This window comes from Poeciliopsis prolifica, unplaced genomic scaffold, assembly GCF_027474105.1.
Source record: "Poeciliopsis prolifica strain line A6 unplaced genomic scaffold, Auburn_PproV2 SCAFFOLD008, whole genome shotgun sequence".
Lineage (NCBI taxonomy): Eukaryota > Metazoa > Chordata > Actinopteri > Cyprinodontiformes > Poeciliidae > Poeciliopsis > Poeciliopsis prolifica.
Window position 1 is genome coordinate 7366645 of NW_026562383.1, and position 18672 is coordinate 7385316.

Consider the following 18672-nt stretch of genomic DNA (forward strand, 5'->3'; position numbering starts at 1 on the left):
TCAAAACCCATTAGAAGCGCATTTTTGACTCTTTCAGTGACTAGAAACTGTGTCACCTACAGACTATTATAACACTATTACATATGACTGGAGTTTCAGTGGCATAGATGTAAACATAGATAAATAACACTCCATAACACTCACGTACTGATCCAATATTGCAGCAATTTGATCACCTGCAAAGACAAGCTGCTTTAGATTCATATAACTATGGCCAGTTAATCTATAAATATGAAAAAAACCCATAAAATAAAACAGTGAAATTAAGGTAATTTTAACTGGATCTCATAAGTAGACAAATGTAAAAATTCTTTTTTGATGGACCAACATACATGTGGATTTTTTTTTTCTGCTGTGTTTTCAAATATGGAGATTATATCATCACTGTTGAAAGGCTTGAAAATGCACAGCAGTAGTAGAGTCTGTTCAATTGAAAAAAAAAATCTCTGAAATACGTAACTGGAAACAGAAATGATTCATGAGTTGTGGCAGAATAGTTTTAAAGCAGAAACAGCTTTTTAGAGTTGAGATAATCTTCATGTTCTCAGCCTATTTCATATTCATTCTGTCTCTCTAACTTACACACACAGATACTAAAATACACGCTGACAGTGACAGACAGGAATGGACACTGCCTGTTGCCTTCATTAAATGCAGAAAAACTGGGACCTTGTCTGCTGGAGAAAATATTCTCACACAAGAGACAGACCATTATTCACTGACCTTGTAAGCATATCCATTTCCAAGCATGAGCAGGCACAGAATGCAGGATTTGTCCAGTAAATAATGGGATATTTTGCATTGAGGTTCGATAATTATATATTTTTATGAAATGCCAGCGACTGCTTGGTTGCCTACAAGTTTTTACAAATGAGATTAGAAGAAGAAGAATATAAATAAAAATTAGCAAACCCCGTGGCTCAGACTTCTGAGGTGACTTCAGGGGGCTTTGCAATCACAGCCTTAGGGGAAAACCATGCTTTGCCCGAGGCTCAGAGATTCACAGAGTCACTGAACTTTTCAAATGATAAGAAGTTCTGACTTTCTTAGCACAGCAATAAAATAGTTGTCTATCCTTCTCTTCATTGTATTTTGTGACCGGGATTCGCATCATAATTTATATTTTGCAGTATCTTTCTTGTGTTATTCCTTTTTGTCTAACTGACTTAAATCTTAATAGACTGGACTTTTTAGGTGCAACAAATGCAGTAGTTTTTACAGAAAGTAATCCCGGGCAGAAATTACAAATTAGTGTAGGAGGGATTCTTATTCTGGTGTGTTTTCTTACTGTTAGATAATGATTTGAAATCTCTTTTGATTTCTTTCACTTGATCAATAAACAGTTTGGAACAGAGAGGGAAACTGACCATTTGTGTTCAGCCTGATATTATCTAAAAAGCTTGTCTGGTAACCTTTCTCTGGTCCCAACACTTAATTTTAAGGCATAATATATTTCATTCGCTTAGCCACAATGCTATAAAGCCAAGTCCATTGCTATTTATAGCACTGTTGGAGGAAGAAGAGCGTTTCTAGGAGACCAGCATGAGTTACCATTTAGGATCAAAGAAAAATGACTCCATGCTTGATCAGAGAAGCTGCTGGTTATGAATACAATATAATTTTGGAATGGATGGATGGAATAATAAATCAGCAGGCAACTGCACTGACTCTGTCCATGTGTTTTTATTGGTTATACAAGTTGGAATTAATTGAGAATTTTCTCCTATCCACACGTAGTGGAGTCGCTGCACACACACATTCAGAGATATATCCCCATTAGTTAATATGCAACGAGCAATATTTTTCCAAAGGTCCTTTAGTAGGTTTTTTGTTGTTATCATGAACAACTTGAATGGAGTTTTTAAAACTCCAGCTGCAGATAATACAAAATGCTGCAGCACAGATGCTAATAGATGTCATCTAAGGCTTCTTGCTGTTTTCCTTGCAGAAAGTCGGGCATAAGTGGAAGCCGTCCTCTGCTTACCCCTAGTGCTTGACCAGTACCCATTTAATACAGCACAGCATTGTTTTTGGACAGCGTTGTTTACCGACTTTAGTGGACTAGAACAACCTTTTGATAAAGAACGGGGGCCTTGTCAGGCAAACCCCATATTACCTGACTGGACCATGCAGAGCTTCCATGACACAGGTAATCAAAGTTCTTTATGTGTGTGCACACATGAGTATGAAGAAAAGCAACCAAAAAGTGATCCATTTCAGTGCTCTACAGAGTACCCCCATATGGCAGTTTTCAGCTGCAACAGAGGTAAAAACAAATAATAAAAGACACAGAGCTTTAGCTAACCCACTGAGTGGGAGCTGTACCTTTTAAATCCCTTTAAGAAAGGAAATACACATTTTTGTGAACTGCAGTGAGCAGCTGTCACCACATCCTCCCTCCTTTTTCCAAGCACAGCCTTCTATTCTTGACGACTCTGTTTTAATCCCTCATTTGTTTTTGAGGATAGGTGATGGTGGAGGTATATTGATAGGCACAAGAAAGATTGATTCTGCACTGAAATCCCCAAATGAAAACACACATGCAAGCTTTCTCAGCTAATAAGGTAACAGTGTAATGTTTATGCTTCTAATCCGATCAGTGTTGCCAGCTGTTCTCGTTGTGCTTTAACTAAAGTGAAAGATGGACAAGAAAAGTTGTAAAAATATCTGATATTATCTACTTTCGGCTGTTCCTTGTGTGTAGATATGTTCATAGTTGACTTTTCCTATTTCCAGTTGTCATCAAAGTTGGACTGTCTGGTTTGACAAGTCTTGTTTTTAACCATTATTTAAATGGCAAGGACAACATGAATGCATGGATTCATCCACTGTTGTATCAGTGGTTCAGGCTGATGATGGCGGTGTGATACTGTGAGGAATATATTAATGGCACACTTTGAGCCTCTTAGTACCAGCTGAGCTTAATGAGAAAGCTGCAGTCTTCTTGCTGATTCTCCAATTTGAAGGGACTCTTGGAAATTCATTGACGTGAGCTTTAAAATAGCTGGAAACAGGTACTATTCAGATGAAGATGTCTCTCAAGTACCTTTCTAGATAAAATGCCGCGTGGCTCGCAGTAAGCATCTCATTCGGCTGTGATGAATGCTACGTGTAGCTCTAAGTTAACCAAGTTCATACTGAAACACTCCCTCGAGCGCTATCATCCATCAAAGCCTCTCCCAGCAGCTGTCAAGTGATTTTTGTGCGCCTTCCCTTTGCAACCATGTGTGGTTGTGCCACAACAATATCCGGCCCACCTCATTTGCTCCCATTAGAAAGGCGGCACTGGATTTTTTTTCTTTTTCCTTCCTTCCCTCCTGATGCCCCTGGGCATCATATTCAGCATGCTCTTCACTCTCCAGCCTTCCTTTAACCACTTATTCATTCATCACAGACTCACCGAGGAAGCTGCTTAGCTCAAAGACAGTACATTTTTACAAAGAGAAGTGGCCCATGCAGGCAAAGAGACAGGCATACTCAGACGGAATAGTATGACTATGCGCTGCGCAGTGGGAAACGATGTCAGTACGAATTCAGTTATGGCGGAAGTCAAAGCACATTTGCAGCAGAAAAAACATTGGCTAAAGTACTGATAGTGAATTAGAGAGGAAGAAAGGGGAGGGAAGTGTCTTTTCTTTCATTAGATGACCAGCTAGCCTTCTTTCCTGGCTTGGTCTCTGTCAGCACATATTCCCCAGGTCTTTCCATGCAGAATCTTGGCTCTGTTGATATAGGCAAAGTTTTATACTGTGAAAGTAATTTTCACAAAAACAGAGGGAAGGAAATATTCATTGTGAAGAAGTTTTATTCATATTAAATGATGTTCCTTTATGTATCATATAAATGTAATGTTTTTTGTATCACAGTCAAGGTGTTTTTCTGTGCAGCTGGAAACGGTGTACAAACTAATGAAACATGATGTGTCTACTGAAGTAAGTTTCCCAGGGTTGCTGAACTTCCCCAGACAGTTATTTGGGAACTCGCTGTTTTTCCCGTGGCCTTCCCTGCATGGAGATAGAGTGTTTAGTTTTCACCTCCCATAGACATTACAGTGAATGAGTATACAAGGTTTCATATGTTTTCCTTTGTTTTTTTTGTTTGGTCTTCGAAGATTGAGTCTCCGCCTCGGTAGTAAAGAGAGATGAATAAAGTAACTATGCAACTCTGGGTTCCTCAGAGCGGATCCTAATTTATGCCTAATGCAGTATATTTCTTGCTCTCCGTCTGCAGATGTATTAAAGATTGTTTTTGCTCCCTGACTTTTGTCTGGACCTCAGTGTCTGAATTGTGCACTTCACATCATCCATCCACGATCTATACCCGTACACACCTACACACCCCCACACACACCCCCCCCCACACACACACACACCCACACACACACACACACACACACACACACACACTCACTCAGGTAGACCAGTTAACAGACATCTATTTGAAAGTACACTCGCATAACAGCACGCTTTGTTGTTCATGACCTTCAGGGACTTAACCTCATAATTGTGGGTGACAGTGACTGATAGATGCTGTCAAGCCAGCTGTTTTCCCTGCGGTTGTGATAACCAAAGTATACAAATAACATTTTTTTGGATTTAAACCCTTTTCTATTGGGCCTGTGTAATATTTACTTTTTTCAAGAAACAATATTAAAGTAATTTATCAGTTTTTAATAAACTTCTTACATGGTCAAATTTAGCAAAATCCAAAAACTTGAAATGCATCACATTTTGTGTAATGAATCTTTTTTAATTACTGATTTTTTTTTTTTTAAGCCATAGTTTTGATTAAACTCTCGTCTGCACCGGTATGGCCTCTATATGAAAAAAAGTGCTTAATTTTTTCAAAATCTGTTGCAGAAATTTTGAGGAAGAGGTCTGCGGAAAAAAAGAGAGAAAAAGTTATGGATGAAAAGCCATCTTCCAGGCGAGCAGAGTTGTCCGTCACTCTGTCAATCTCTCCTGCGCTCCGGATTTCTCATTAATACTCGCCTTCAACTCCATCCGCCCCCTCCGACTTCTCCAGCCAATCGCTGCATCGGGAGGGCGTGGCTTTCCGACAGAAGGATGAACAGAGGCTGTTGAGGGGAGAGGAGAAGAGAGTGCAGTTGGACCGAGACGTGTTTCCCCCCCACCCCTTAACCCCTCAGCTTCTGGGTGAACTAACGAAAGGCTGAACGCGTGAACGAGTGATGGCCACGGCGCACAGCGACCTAAAATAAATTATATATAAAGAAGAATAGCATTTTCACGGGAAGACTGGGAGGAAGATGTTTAGTTAGATACCTGCGCATCTCTGCTCTGGGCTGCAGGTGCGCTTCATCCTCACTAAAGACAGTTGCTTTGGCTGGGAAGGAAGTGGACAGAAGAAAACATCCTCTTGGGATTAAACGCCAACCTTCCAGACTACAAACAGACTTTTTTTAAAAAAATGTATTTCTTCTTCAACAAAAACATTTGACTCAAGCGTTGTGCATTCGCGAGCTGCTCCGGTAGACTGTTGTCAGAGCGCGGATTACACAGGACGGTATTGCTGTTCTCCCAACTTCAACCGCCTTTTCTACACTCACTTCAGATTTTATGTATTTTTTTTTTTTGTTTTAATTTTCAACACGCCGAAGATGGGGACAGTGTCCGGATTGCCGCGGCTGTTGTTAACCCTAACCCGGGTGAACGGGGAAGAGTGAGGAGAACGGAAAGAGTGTGGAAGTAGGAGAGGAGAGAAGAGGAGTCGGCAGCTTTTGGCAGTCGTCCACTTGTTTTCTGGTGCATTTGCTGCTCGTGCTCTCAGACCTCATTTTTTTGTTGTTGCCTCTTTTCTTTTTACTGGATTCACGGACAAACAAGCAAGAAACGCACAGGGAGGACAGCGTTCACACCCTGGGTAAGTCTGAGTGCGTCTCAGTGAACGCGGATGAGTGAATAAATATCAGAAACAAAAATAAGGGTTTGGGGGACTGAGAGGGAGAGGGGGTGGGGTGGGGAGTGGGGGCAGCAGTGGGTGGGGAATGTGAAGCCGCTGTGCGTTTTTACGCGTTGCGCACGGCCAGGTTGACACGAGCAAGAGAATGCAGACTGGATGTGGTCGGTGACGCATGATCGATTAGACGAGCTGAGACTAGGCACAGCTGAGAGTTTCAATACGGATCAATAATACGGGGCGCTTGTTTTGGCCGTCTCAGCACTGTGAAGGAAGGTCCTATGGAACTTGTTTGGCCCCAGATGTCGGGACAGAGACAACGCCGCGCACTCGCAGATTCATATATTGTTACGCGCAGCTCCCCAAGGAAACGAACTGGATGCAGCTTATTGTACCGTCTTGATCATGACGTGTTGAGCTCTGCGATTCCTTAACTTCTCAAACATATCCATCCGCGTGTGCATCGGAGTCTTACTTAATGTAACCATCCTATACCCTCTGCTTTGTTTTATCTCACATCCATGTGTGTTCGCTCCTTCCAGCGATGCATTGCCACCCTGTCTCCCTGCCTCGCTCCCACCCGATCTTGTTTCACTCCCCGTGTATGTTGCACGGCTTCCCACGAAATCTCCGAGCCTTGTGAGCGCAAGCCTTTATAACCTGTCAGACACTTTTTCGTTGAGTCTTACACATGGCTTGAAAGGAACTCCTCTGAAAGCGGGAGCTTTCTGCGTCAGGTTTTGTTCCCAACACCCACCCGTCACTGAAGCAGACCTCCTTTACCCAACTCAGCAAGCCAGTAAGAGAAGTCAAAGACTTGATCTGTGCATACTGCAAGGGTTATACTCTCATGCCAGGGGATGTCACTGTTATCTGTAGCCCTCCATTCCTTCTAAACCGTGCATTTTGAAAGGAAAGAGAGATGTACTGACAATATGCGGATCCCCGTGATGTTCAGTCGCTCTGAGCAGGATGTAAATGAGAGGCTGAGTGCCTGACACTCTGAACTCTAATGACATATCGTCTAACGCCAGGCTCACTGTAGAGGACTAAGGACTAGATTGCAAAGATGTTGAAAGCTCCAGGCAGTGATGGAGGCAGCTGAAGTATCCATTAGAGGAGGTAATAAAGTTGGAGTGGAAGAGTTTTTACAAGGCAAACTCGGAAGCACAGTATGAAGCAAATATTTTACAGCATCTATTTAAAAAAAAAAACTGCAAAAGCTCATTTGTTGCTGAGAGTACAAACTTTAAGTAGAGTGAAGTGTGAATATCTACAATCTCTTCTACAAAAAGTGCTGTGCATCACACATTTGTATTTGGACAATACTTTGCAGAGCAGATTTTTAATTACAAGTCTTTTTGGAAAACCATTTTTTCACAATTGGCAGGAGAAATGTCTGCCCTTTCTGCTTTACAAAAAGAAAAGAAAAAAATGTTTAGAGGCATCATCCTGCTAGAAAGTGAACCTCTTTCACGGTTCGATGTCTTCTGTAGCCTCTCACAGGTTTTTTTTTCTGAATTGGCCTGGATTTAACTGTTACTTCACACGTTTTAACATTTTTTTTTTAATGTAAAAAAACATTTGCCCTGGATTCGTATTTGCTAGGCTTAGGGACCACAACTACCTGTAAATAGTTGAAATCTGGAAATACTTGAGACTTCCTTTGAAAATAGATTTACAATTTTTAGATCACAAATAAAATATTCCTTAATTTGCATTAATGCAGACAGTGGAAACAGTCTTGGCACTTCTGCAGAAGCCAGTATGCACAATCTTCCTTATCTCTGCTTTTGGATTGGGTGCTCTGCAAATGCCAGCCAATAGCGTGTCAAAGAGCATATGTACTAGGTATTTCAGCTTTTCAAGCTGCATTTTCTTTTGGCTACTTTATATGCTTAATGAAAAAAATAAGTGAATAGGTAAATCCACGAATGCTGGCCATTGAATCCTTTTCCTTTCAGTTCAGTTATGTCACTTTGTGTTGATCTATCATGTATTCATATTCAGTACTTTAGAATATGCGTACCAATGAAGCTCATTTGTCAGATTGAAAGTACTTTTTTTAATTAAGCCGACATGTCTGCATGGTAATCTTTCTCTGTATTACACAACAGTTTTTCTCATAATACTCTAATTTATTGAACATGTCTGCAAAATAGAAGAGAAAAGCTGAGTCATAGGGGGTGCGAATAATTTTGCAAGGTGATGTAGAATATACATATATATATATATATATATATATATATTATATATATATATATATATATATATATATATATATATATAAAACTGGTTGTTTTAATTTGTGTTAAATATGAAAGTTTGTTCTACAATAGATTAACTGAAGGGGTTCCGATAATTGTGGTGACAGGTATTTTGTGAAATTTTGCTTTTGTTTCTTCTGTTATTTCCAGGGTGAAAATAAGTGTTTAATGATCAATGTAATTATTTGAAGTTTTTTTTTTTTTTAAACTTCTTTACCATGGTTCCACAAAATGTGAATATTTTATACAATAAAAAAAAAACTGTGCTGGCTTTGACTAACACCAAGGTAAACCAATATTTAGATTGACCAACTTCTTTAATTTGGATTGATATGTGTGTAAGAATTCCACACAGCATAATATCTTCCTGATTGTCTTGGCAAGTATCCATGAACGCAGATTAAAAACATGTTTAAGGCATTTTTTTTGTTTTGTTTTGTTTTTTGAAAAGGTATCTGAAAAAAACAAAAGCTGGAAGTTTCACACAGAATAATCCGCAGTTGAGATTTCTCACTTCCCCCTCAATACACAAGCATCTCAGAGCACTTACATAATACCCAAGATGGGTATCGAATCATTGCCCACAGCCATGCATTAGTCCACACATTACTCTCTGTTATATGTGTAGTAGGTGAACTTTGTTTTTTTTTTTTTTTTCAATTCAATTTTGTTGCCGTTTGGTTCCCTGCTTGAGAGACATAAATCCATAGTGGGTGGAATAAAAACCGATGATTCACCTGTTACTGTTATGGATTCGCTCAGCGTAACAACATTTGGGTAGTGCAGTCAAACAGAAACCAAATCACACTACCTTTCATTTTGCTCTAGACCCTGTGGAATATATTTAAACCCCTTTGACATGACTCAGTCTGTACCTTTAGAGCTGATGTAGCCAAGCAAAAGTAAAATTATCTGAGATGAAATGACTTTCATGCTCGCATAAAGGCCCAGCTGCTTTAAACCGGCCTCAACAGACTAGTTCATTGTCAACTGCTCAAGGCTTGTCTCTTGGAGATGTTAGTTTGTCATCCGTTATTAGAAATATTTTATTATGTGGTGCTCTGCTAAAAAGGTTTTTCTGGAAGGCATGTGGAGAGACGGATAATGGTCCCGTTTCAGAACAGTGTTCCTCTAAAAAACACATAGTGGAACGTGCTTTCTTTCTTTCTTGATTTCTTTACTTCTCCCTTTTAACATTATTTAAAAGGGAGAGACAGTACAATTAGGACATCATTATGCCGATCCAGATTTTACTCATCTTAAAATTCAAACTGGATGAATTCCTCTTCCTGCAAGGATCTCTGCACAGACGTAAATCCACTAAGCACATTCCAAAGATAAATGCTTGTACTGAGTGTGTATGCTCTTTAGTGACTGACTCAAGTATATGATACGGTTCTGCCAGGACATGGAAAGTACAGGAAATGCAGCGTGTTTAATAACTAACATTACACTGCACTTTTAGATGAGGCAATGGCCCTCTAATCTGAGTAATTTTTTTCAACGTAAGCAGTATACAACATTTTAAATCACGACATGAGTGGAAGAGAATCAGAGATATAGGATTTGGACTTCAGTGGATTTGTCAAGTTGAGTTGAGAGAGAATATGCAATTTTTGCAACACTTTAAAAATGCTTTCTCTGAAAACTAGCAATTGGCCTAGCAAGCTTTGAATTTAAGAGCTAATGCTTTGCAGTGCATCAGAAGAGCCGATTTCGATGGAGTGAGAGCCGGCTCCCCACTTTATTTTTTCTTTTGTTGCTCAGCTCTCACTCTCAGTAGCTCTGCCCTGCTGCCTTGTGGCCAGTCTCATATGAGAATATGAGATCACTCAGTTATGTGAAAACAAAGAGGGGGACAGACACGACAATCAGGTGGAAAATTTGTCCATCCAGTCAGTAAACAATGATGCAGAGGAGAGTGCATCACAAAAACTCATAAATATAACTGAGACCCATAAAAAAAGGGAATAATAGAGCATGGGACATAGCTTGGTTCTGTTTGGTAGATGTTTCTACAATGTTTTGTTGACATGTTTTATGTCAAAGAAAAAAGAAAAGTTTTAAATACTTTTCAAGAATAAGATTTTTTGATTTCTTAGAAGAAAAAAAATACATAAAGTTTGAAAAGTCTTTGGCTTCTCATCAAAACACTAAATGCAATAGGATTCATTAACATACAAAACATTAGTATTTGCATAGCTAAGGTAAATAAGATGCTATATATGATAATAAATTAAGGAAGCCAAATGAGAGAAATGAATTTTAATATTTCTGCAGCCATAAACTTGACATGAAGAATACAGTCAATGCTTATATTCTGTCTTATTAGACTTGCTATTAAATTACATTGACCTTATGATCAAATCTTCAATCAAATTGTGAATGCGAACATAACCAATACTGGCTTTGCTAGCTAAAATATGGATGTTTTCTTAAGTAAACAAATCTTTTCTCTTGGGCAGTGTTTCTCATTTCTGGTCTTTTTTTTATTATCTTTTTTTTTCTTTGGATATGAGATGTCTTCTACCTTTTCCTGGAATAACACCGCATTTACCACACAGGAAGCTTTACATCTTCAAAATTTAAGACATGGACATTTTCTGCCCTATTGTATGTATTACCTTTACTTCATAGCAAACCACTCAAAGCTTTATAGGAAACCAATAAACCTTTATCAAGTGTCCAACACAATGTTGTATGTAGAATATACCGAGATGTGATGGAGAAAAATCTTTAGGCAATGTTCTTGAACTGCACAGAAACTCCTCTAGTAAGTGATTATTGATCGATGGAGATACAGTAGCTCTGTATCTCTGTGCACTAATACGGTTTGTTGAGGTGTTTGATGACAGAAGTGATGCACGTCAGCAATCCCGGGAGGCATAGAGTCCAATTCAGTAACTAACCCTCTTTTCTATCTACGAAAAGAACATTATTTCTAATATGTTGGAGACAAAACATTAATCAGTTAAAATCAGAATTATATTTCAAAGAAAATGCAAATCAACAAAGTCTTGTAATTGCACTTCAATTTGATATCATTTCCACTTTGTGAAGTGTTATCTGAAGTCATCTGACATCATAGTGGATTAAAAGCTTGTCTTATTTAACAGTTGTTCCACTTTTTTGTAGCAGTAGTAGTAATGGGAACTTAATTATTTACACCTACTGCTGCCAGAATATTAAGCTTTTAGAACTTTTTTAGTTTTGTGTGAGTAGATAGTACACCCCTAAGGGATGTTGGGGATCAGGCTTTAGGAATTAAACCACAACTCCTCCAATCTGCACTGGCACTTCTCTAGTGGTGATACTTGCAGATGCACCTGGCTTCAGTGGGTAAAACTGCGCTATGAACTCAATGTGGAACATGAAACATGGTTAAACCTTTTCTCATTCCCTTTATTCCTCACCCCGTCTTTTCTCGTCTTTGTACATCAAAGTGCTTGTCTCTTCTTAAAGCAAAGCCTCAAGCATCCCAGTACAGGCATAGGAGGAGGGGATGTGGACAAACATCCCCTCCGAGTGAGCCGGAGAGATGCTCGATTGTTCCCCATACGTACATTAATCCTCAGCCAGGCTCCAACATGAAGTACAGCCATCTAAAGGCTTGCTGACATTTCAATCTAGACAGGGGCTGGGGGAGTCATGGGCCTTTGGATTGTTGTATGTTAGACATGCGGTGAGGGTGTGCTTTAAAATCTTTTCTCCTATTCCCTCTGGAAATAAAAAATAACCTTCCTTTTTTTGTAATCCACAAAGTTCCCTCTACCCCCTTCTTTAATATGTTTATAAGCAGCTTTCTAATAGTCTTATGCACTAAGCCAATGAACAATTTTTTAAGAAAGTCTCTCATTAATGAGTTTTTCTTTTGAAAATCAGTTGAGGGATTTGTTCATGCCCTTAAGGCTAAAGAAAATCGTTTCGCAGTCTTGCGTTTTCAGGAACGTAAAGGGACAAAATAGTTTGCTTTCCATCAATTTCTGCTACTGAATGACTAAGCTATTGAAAGAAAGTGGAAATGCACAGAGAACTCTTGGATTTGTTTATCATCTCGAAGTGTGCAGCCCTATACCTAATAACGTCTTTAAAATATTAAAATAAATCTTGTTTTTCTTAGTTTGCCATCTTCCTCGGGACTTTTCCAAAACTTCACAGGACAAAACATCTGATTCGATTTTATATATTTTTTACTCATGCTCAGTCGAGGTATAAGAGACATGATATAATATACAGAGCTTTATGCTTTAGAAAGGGTTACATTGTGATTTACCAAGGTGTTTACCTCTTAGTAAATCTGCTTATAGACATTCATACAAAAAAGTTAGTGACTAAATAGGTAGTAGAGGACACTTTTTCCTTACAATGCACAAATTTTGTATGCCTTTGGATAAAAAGAAGAAGAAGGAAAAAAATGGATTGCATCTGCTTTGCTTCACCTTGAGGGTAACTAGGATCTCTAGTCCGGAGGGCAGCTGTACTGCAGTAAAAGCACTTGCTTAGGTTCTCCAGAAGAACCAGAACCGATTGAAATGAAAACCACCCTCTGAGCATGAAAAAGCTGCCTTTGATCTGCTCATACACCATGCAGTGTTTACCCCTTGGAGTTTTACATCTTTCCCTCCATCAGTGATAATCTTGTTTTTAGTAAACCTTCATAATCAAAAAGCCGCAAAAGAAAAAGAAAAGTGAACTGTAAAATGAATATATGTTGTGCGAATAGGAAGCACAAACTTTTTACTGGATTTTTTTTTCATGCAAAAAAGACCTGGGATGGTTAAAAAAACAAAAAACAAAACTAAAAAGAATAAACAATGGTTATTCATTGCTCTATGAAACTCATTGAGTCATGTTTGCTTCCTCAGTCAGCGATGTCTGTCAGTAAAATAAACTCTAAACGGATCCACATTTGCATAAAAATGTAGTTCAACTGTGCCTTAAACCTCAGGTATGAGTGATGTTGAGTGTAAAAACCAGGTTTTTGTTCGGTGCTGCAGGAAGGAGCATTAAGGAATGGAAAACACTCTCAGCCCTCTAGCAGTTTATTTTTTATGAGTTAACTGGTTCTGCGACCTCCGAGGAGTGCATGGGAATCGTTCTCCACTCACCTTCCATTCATCCAATTTCCCCTCAGCCTCTCTCGCCCCTTTCCTGAAAATGATTAGGAAAGACATTTAGTGGCGAGAAATACAATGATCATATGTTGTGGCATTGATCTGTGTATCGAGCTATATCATCTGGATTCATTGGCTCTGACATCCAAACTCGCCACATTGATTTTTACTGTTGCTGTTAAAAGGAGATTTACCCCGATCCACCCACCACCTACCTACTCTTCCTGACAGATTCACGTTCAGCCGTAAGCCAAACAGGTTATGCTGCAGAGGTGTACTGATTCGCTGGTGCGTTGTATCACAATTTATGTGCTAAGTGCTTGTGCGAGCATTCACCTGGGTTTGACGACATAAAACGAGAACAAAAGCGAGTGCTACAGGACCTCCATCTTCAGGATTATTCCTTATCTACAATGCCTACTGAAAGTGTTCACATTCATTGCACTTTTGTTTTTTCTGCATTTTTCATCCCCGCACTTGTTGCCAGAACACAACTATTATTGACAAATCTGAGTTTTAAAAGAGTGGCAAGAAGAAAGACGTTGTTGAACAAGCCAAAAATCCAGACAGTTAGACCTTGGAATCCAGAAAAACTACCTTAGAAACTACTTTTTAGACTCCTATTCCTCCAAACCAGAAAAAAAAAAATTAGAGAATACTTACTTATACTTATCTAGCAATCCTGAATAGGAGTATCTAGTTTATTTATTTTGGATCAACATTATTAGCTGTTTCTTCTTTTGCTCTTTCCTTTGGTTTGTTATTTTGTACTTTCTACTGCCTTGTTGCTGAAAATGTGCTATATAAATAAAATTACCTTTACTTTTTACCTTTACGTTGTAATGCGACCTATCTTTAACTATTTTACAAATATGAATTTTTGTATGTGCAAAACTGGTAGAGGAAAAGCAAAAGACTCTGCAAAACAAGGTCATGAATAGAAAGACACACACACAACAACAAAATTGTTTATCTTTCTGCTTCTACTTCCTAATTGTGCACTAGGTTTCAATCACATAAAATCTTATTTTTAAAAAAAGAAGTTGATAGTTGTGGTTGCAAAGTCACAAAATATATAAAAATGCAAAGAAGAGGAATACTTTCAAGGTTTCATATGTGCTGTTTAACACTGTAGATCAGAGGCAGATAACGTGAAAACTGAGCAAGGAAAAAGATTAGGTCAAACAGTATGAACCTCCTGGATATATTTTACAAGCACACGCTGGCCTTACTGCTGTCTGATAAACTCGATAGCTTCAAAGTAGGAGGTACAATTTGAATATTAAAAATGTATCACACAAATGCTCTGACCTAACATACAGCATCATCTGACTAGATGTCATGATGGCATCCTGTCCCTACAGGAAGCCATCATGTTTAAGCAATGGAGAGGAATCATTGCAACGGCATCAGAAAAAATAAATAAAGATAATGCAAGGCATGAAGAGATCTGAATGAGCAAAGAATACAAATTGTGAAGAGGAAGCACTTTCAGAATAACAATAAATTGAATTACCAGTGCGCTCTCCAGTTTTAAATAATAATTCTTTAGAAAATCAGAGCAAAGCTTTGCAACTTAGGCTCTTTTGCATCCTTTTTTATTATTAATGATTTCAGTGTTTTTTTTTCTCCCTCTCTAACTGGTAACACATTAACCCTCTGGGCACGTGTCAGGCATTAAACAGCTGACAAAAAAGTTATAAAACGCTTGGTGGAAACGCTGAAACATGTGCAGTCTCTGCAAAAGAATCAGCCATTTCCCTAAGGAGACGGTAGTGAGAAGAATGGAGCAAAAGCAAGGCTGGGCTGGATAATAATTAGAGCTTGATAAACTCACCAGAAGCTAAAAGTTGTTTTTTAGGGGAGATAAAAAAAAAATCCCTCCCTGCTGTCCATGTTTTAAGTGAGCTGTTTTATTCACCGAGGTATTCATATTCCAACATTTATAAAACTGCAATTTATGGACAATTTAAAATGAGTAGCGTTTGTAAAAGGAAATAGATTTTTTTGTTTTGTTTTTTGGTTTGATTAAAAGACGGAAATGGTCATAACACCAAAACGACTCAGTTGCAGCACTGTCAACTTCGCAGAACATTTTTACAATGAAATCCTTCAGAATGTAGATCAGATATATTAATACAGAAGAATGAAAACTATAGTTTTTTGGGTTTTTTTAAATCACAAATATTAAATTTGATCTGATTTTATGCACTATAATTTCACAATAAATGACAGTGATTTATGACTTAATGTTTGACATGAAAAAGCTTTGATTTATGGCGCGGCCTTTGCTTGGTAAAAAACTTTGTTCATTTGCTGTCGTACAGGTGACGACATCACATCCTGTGTGTGAGTGACAGAACAATTGCTGTTACGCAGATGTGCGATTAAATAGGATTTTACTAAAATTTCAAAAGGAAACAAATGCAATGCTGACAATTTATATTTTGCTGTCAGCATGACCTGGTAACACTGATGTATGGTGCGTTCACTGATCGAAAAATGATCGGAAGATATTCAGTCCACTAACAGCGAGTCAACAGTCACAAATGGTCAAGCATAAAATCAGGCAATTCTGCTCACCAGAAAGTCTTTAGTAATGTGACTTTGGTTTCTTGTCTGTTATTGAGAGGTGAATTTTAGTGTTAATTTGCTAAAATCAAACAAATTACAAACTAATTTCAGTTTTCTTTATGCAATGCCAGTGTGGCAGTGACCTTCACAACACTGATGAAAATGAAATGTCAAATGCTACAGTAACTATTTCTCCTCAGAATCAATGGTTTCCTGTCTCTTTCAATGTATCCTGGTTATCACAATATGAAAAGCCAGGTTGGCTATGTGCATGGCATAATGGAGGTTTTATGGGAATCATAATCATTGTTAAAAATTGAACACCGCCAATAAATCATCTCCTTTTGCCTTTCTCGTATTGTTATGTTGCAATGTGATGCATAACGAGCTGAAACGCCTCCGAGTGAAGGGAAAGGAAATGAGTTCCAAATTAGTGCGCCTCTAATAATCCCAATTTGAGGTGTAAGGAGCCATTTGTTTTCCCTTTCATTGGCTTGATGTCAGTGAAGTTAAAACTTTGAATTCATCTCTCTCACTTAGCATGCATGACCGCATTTTCAATTCATGAGAAGCTTCTTACGCCACACTCCAGATCTGAACCCGCGCGTTTTGGTTGACGAACTCAACATGCCTTTTTAATTCATTTCTGTGTGAGTTTTAGGGAAAAGATTTACATGGATGATCTGATGCATTTTTAATTTCACACTGGGAGAATAGCTTCTCTTGTGAATTTTTTTTTTCTTTTTTGTGTAATTCTTTCAAGCCTCGTGTGTTCTCATCTTATCTGCATTTACACTTGTGAAATGAATAGGAGGTATTTTGATCCAAATCAATATTTATGAATAATAAAGCAGTTGGGATGCAGCTACAGGAAGATATTTGAGAAAGGCTGAGTTAAAAAATGCGGCTCCTAAACAAAAAAAAAAAAAAGCAGAGTGGAGTTTTAGCTAAGATGATAAATTTCTATTTCATATTCATTCGGATGTACTGTAGAATGCATGAGCCAATATTAATTATATTAGGTTTATTTGACGATGTAGATAAAAAATACATTTATGTTGCAGCTAATGAAGAGGGCACAGTTTCCATGGAGACAGGAGTCACTTTGATTTACTGTGTTTTTGACTGTACTGCTTCCAGGATCCAGATGTGCCACACCAGAGGGCTCAGTGACAGCTTTTGACCTGGTTTTTGCCTCCCGGGCCAAATAAAATGTGAAAGTGATGTGGTCCTAACATGTCTGCAGTAGAAACCCCTATATTTTTATACCAGGGGCTCTCCAAGCTCCTTGTGTTTCCCCTACTGCACCGTGTTCATAGTGAGACTTAATGAGGTGAGTGCTTCTACTTTTTGTTGTTCTTTTCTGCGTGACATAGTTTAACTGTGCGTAAAGTGGGACTACTCAAGTCTTAACAGCAGGAACTAAAAAAAAGGTGCATTTGTCTTTTCAGAATGCACATTTGTTGCAAGGTGGCATGGTGGTGCTTTGATAAGCAGCCATGTTTACATGAGCAAAAGTCCATGATCGGATTGGAATGTATTTGGATGAAATAATCTGAATGCGCACAACATTAAGTAATTTGATTATGATGTGCTCCAGGCTTCATTCAGAATAGAAACACTGATGTACAGTGTTTCTATTCTGAAACACTGCAGAAGAAGTTGCACTTCCATCTCTACACAACATAAAAACAGCCACATGCAGTGTGTTCGTTTCATTCCCCCCAAGTGCCCAGAATGGACCCGGTGACAGGTTTTAACAATGGTCGAGATGTTACTGCGCTCTCTAATTGAGCCACAGTGTAAGCAAAACATGCCGTTAATCTTCAGGCTTTAGAGGATGAGAGAGCGGGAGGAAATAAACATCCTTCAGAGTTTCCACTATGACAAACCAGATTGCTTCCCTGACATGGCGTCTGGCCACTGAAGGTGAGTGTATGTCACAGTGACATAGAGTATACATGCGCTGCCAGGTCAGTTTGCCACAATCAAATTGACGTGGTCAGAACAAGCGTTCACATGCACTCCGTTCGGATGATCAATCAGTATACCACTCCTCTCATTTGGACAACAGTTTCATTCCAAAGGAGCTGAATGAAGTCAGAATATTCTGATTGGTGCGTTTACACATCACATCTTTATTCTGATTGGCTGTTTATTCCAGTTATGTCCATGTAAATGCCTAGTGTTGTATTTCTACAACAAGACTGCGACTTGTTGTAGAAACAAGTTAGTGGTGTTAAGAGTAAATGCCTTGTGACAAACTAAGGATTTCGGTAGAGGTGAGAGTGGAAATTCATGACAGATGAGTCGTATCATGACAAGTTGGAACAGGTGCCTTCCTAAAACAGTTGCACATATAAAACTGTTTCATATGTACTACTAAGAACTAAAAACTTCACATTTTCTTCAAACATATTTTAAGGCCCTTTAGTGTTTTGGGTTCCAAACTTATTACTTTACATTCACCCAGCAGCCAGCTATTGCTATTTGGCTATTATGTCACTATCAAGAATTACTCAAGGAAATATACAATTGTTCTTGGCTTTATGCACAGTCATGCAGGAATGTTTTTTTTTATTATTATTATTATTTCCTATGAAGATAAATGTAACCTTGTATCAACAGAAGGGAATACATGGCTTACTATGGAGACAAATCTGCATAACTAACTGCTGCACAGACAGAGAAGACACGGGATGCAGTGTGCTTGGAGATGGAGGCAGTGCAGCTATTAGCCAAGCATGATTTAGAGTTGGCCTGTAGTAAAAACATACCACTACTTTTCCTGCTAATGT

General features: G+C 38.6%; 1 protein-coding gene across 1 annotated transcript in view; it reads left to right on the forward strand.

The window, feature by feature from the left end:
- The first annotated feature begins 5110 nt into the window (after window positions 1-5110).
- brinp2 (bone morphogenetic protein/retinoic acid inducible neural-specific 2) overlaps window positions 5111-18672 on the forward strand; it is a 184329-nt gene continuing 170767 nt past the window's right edge. The window contains exon 1 of the mRNA XM_055033142.1: window positions 5111-5883. The gene's annotated coding sequence lies outside the window, so the exon portion shown is untranslated. The remainder of the gene's footprint in view (window positions 5884-18672) is intronic.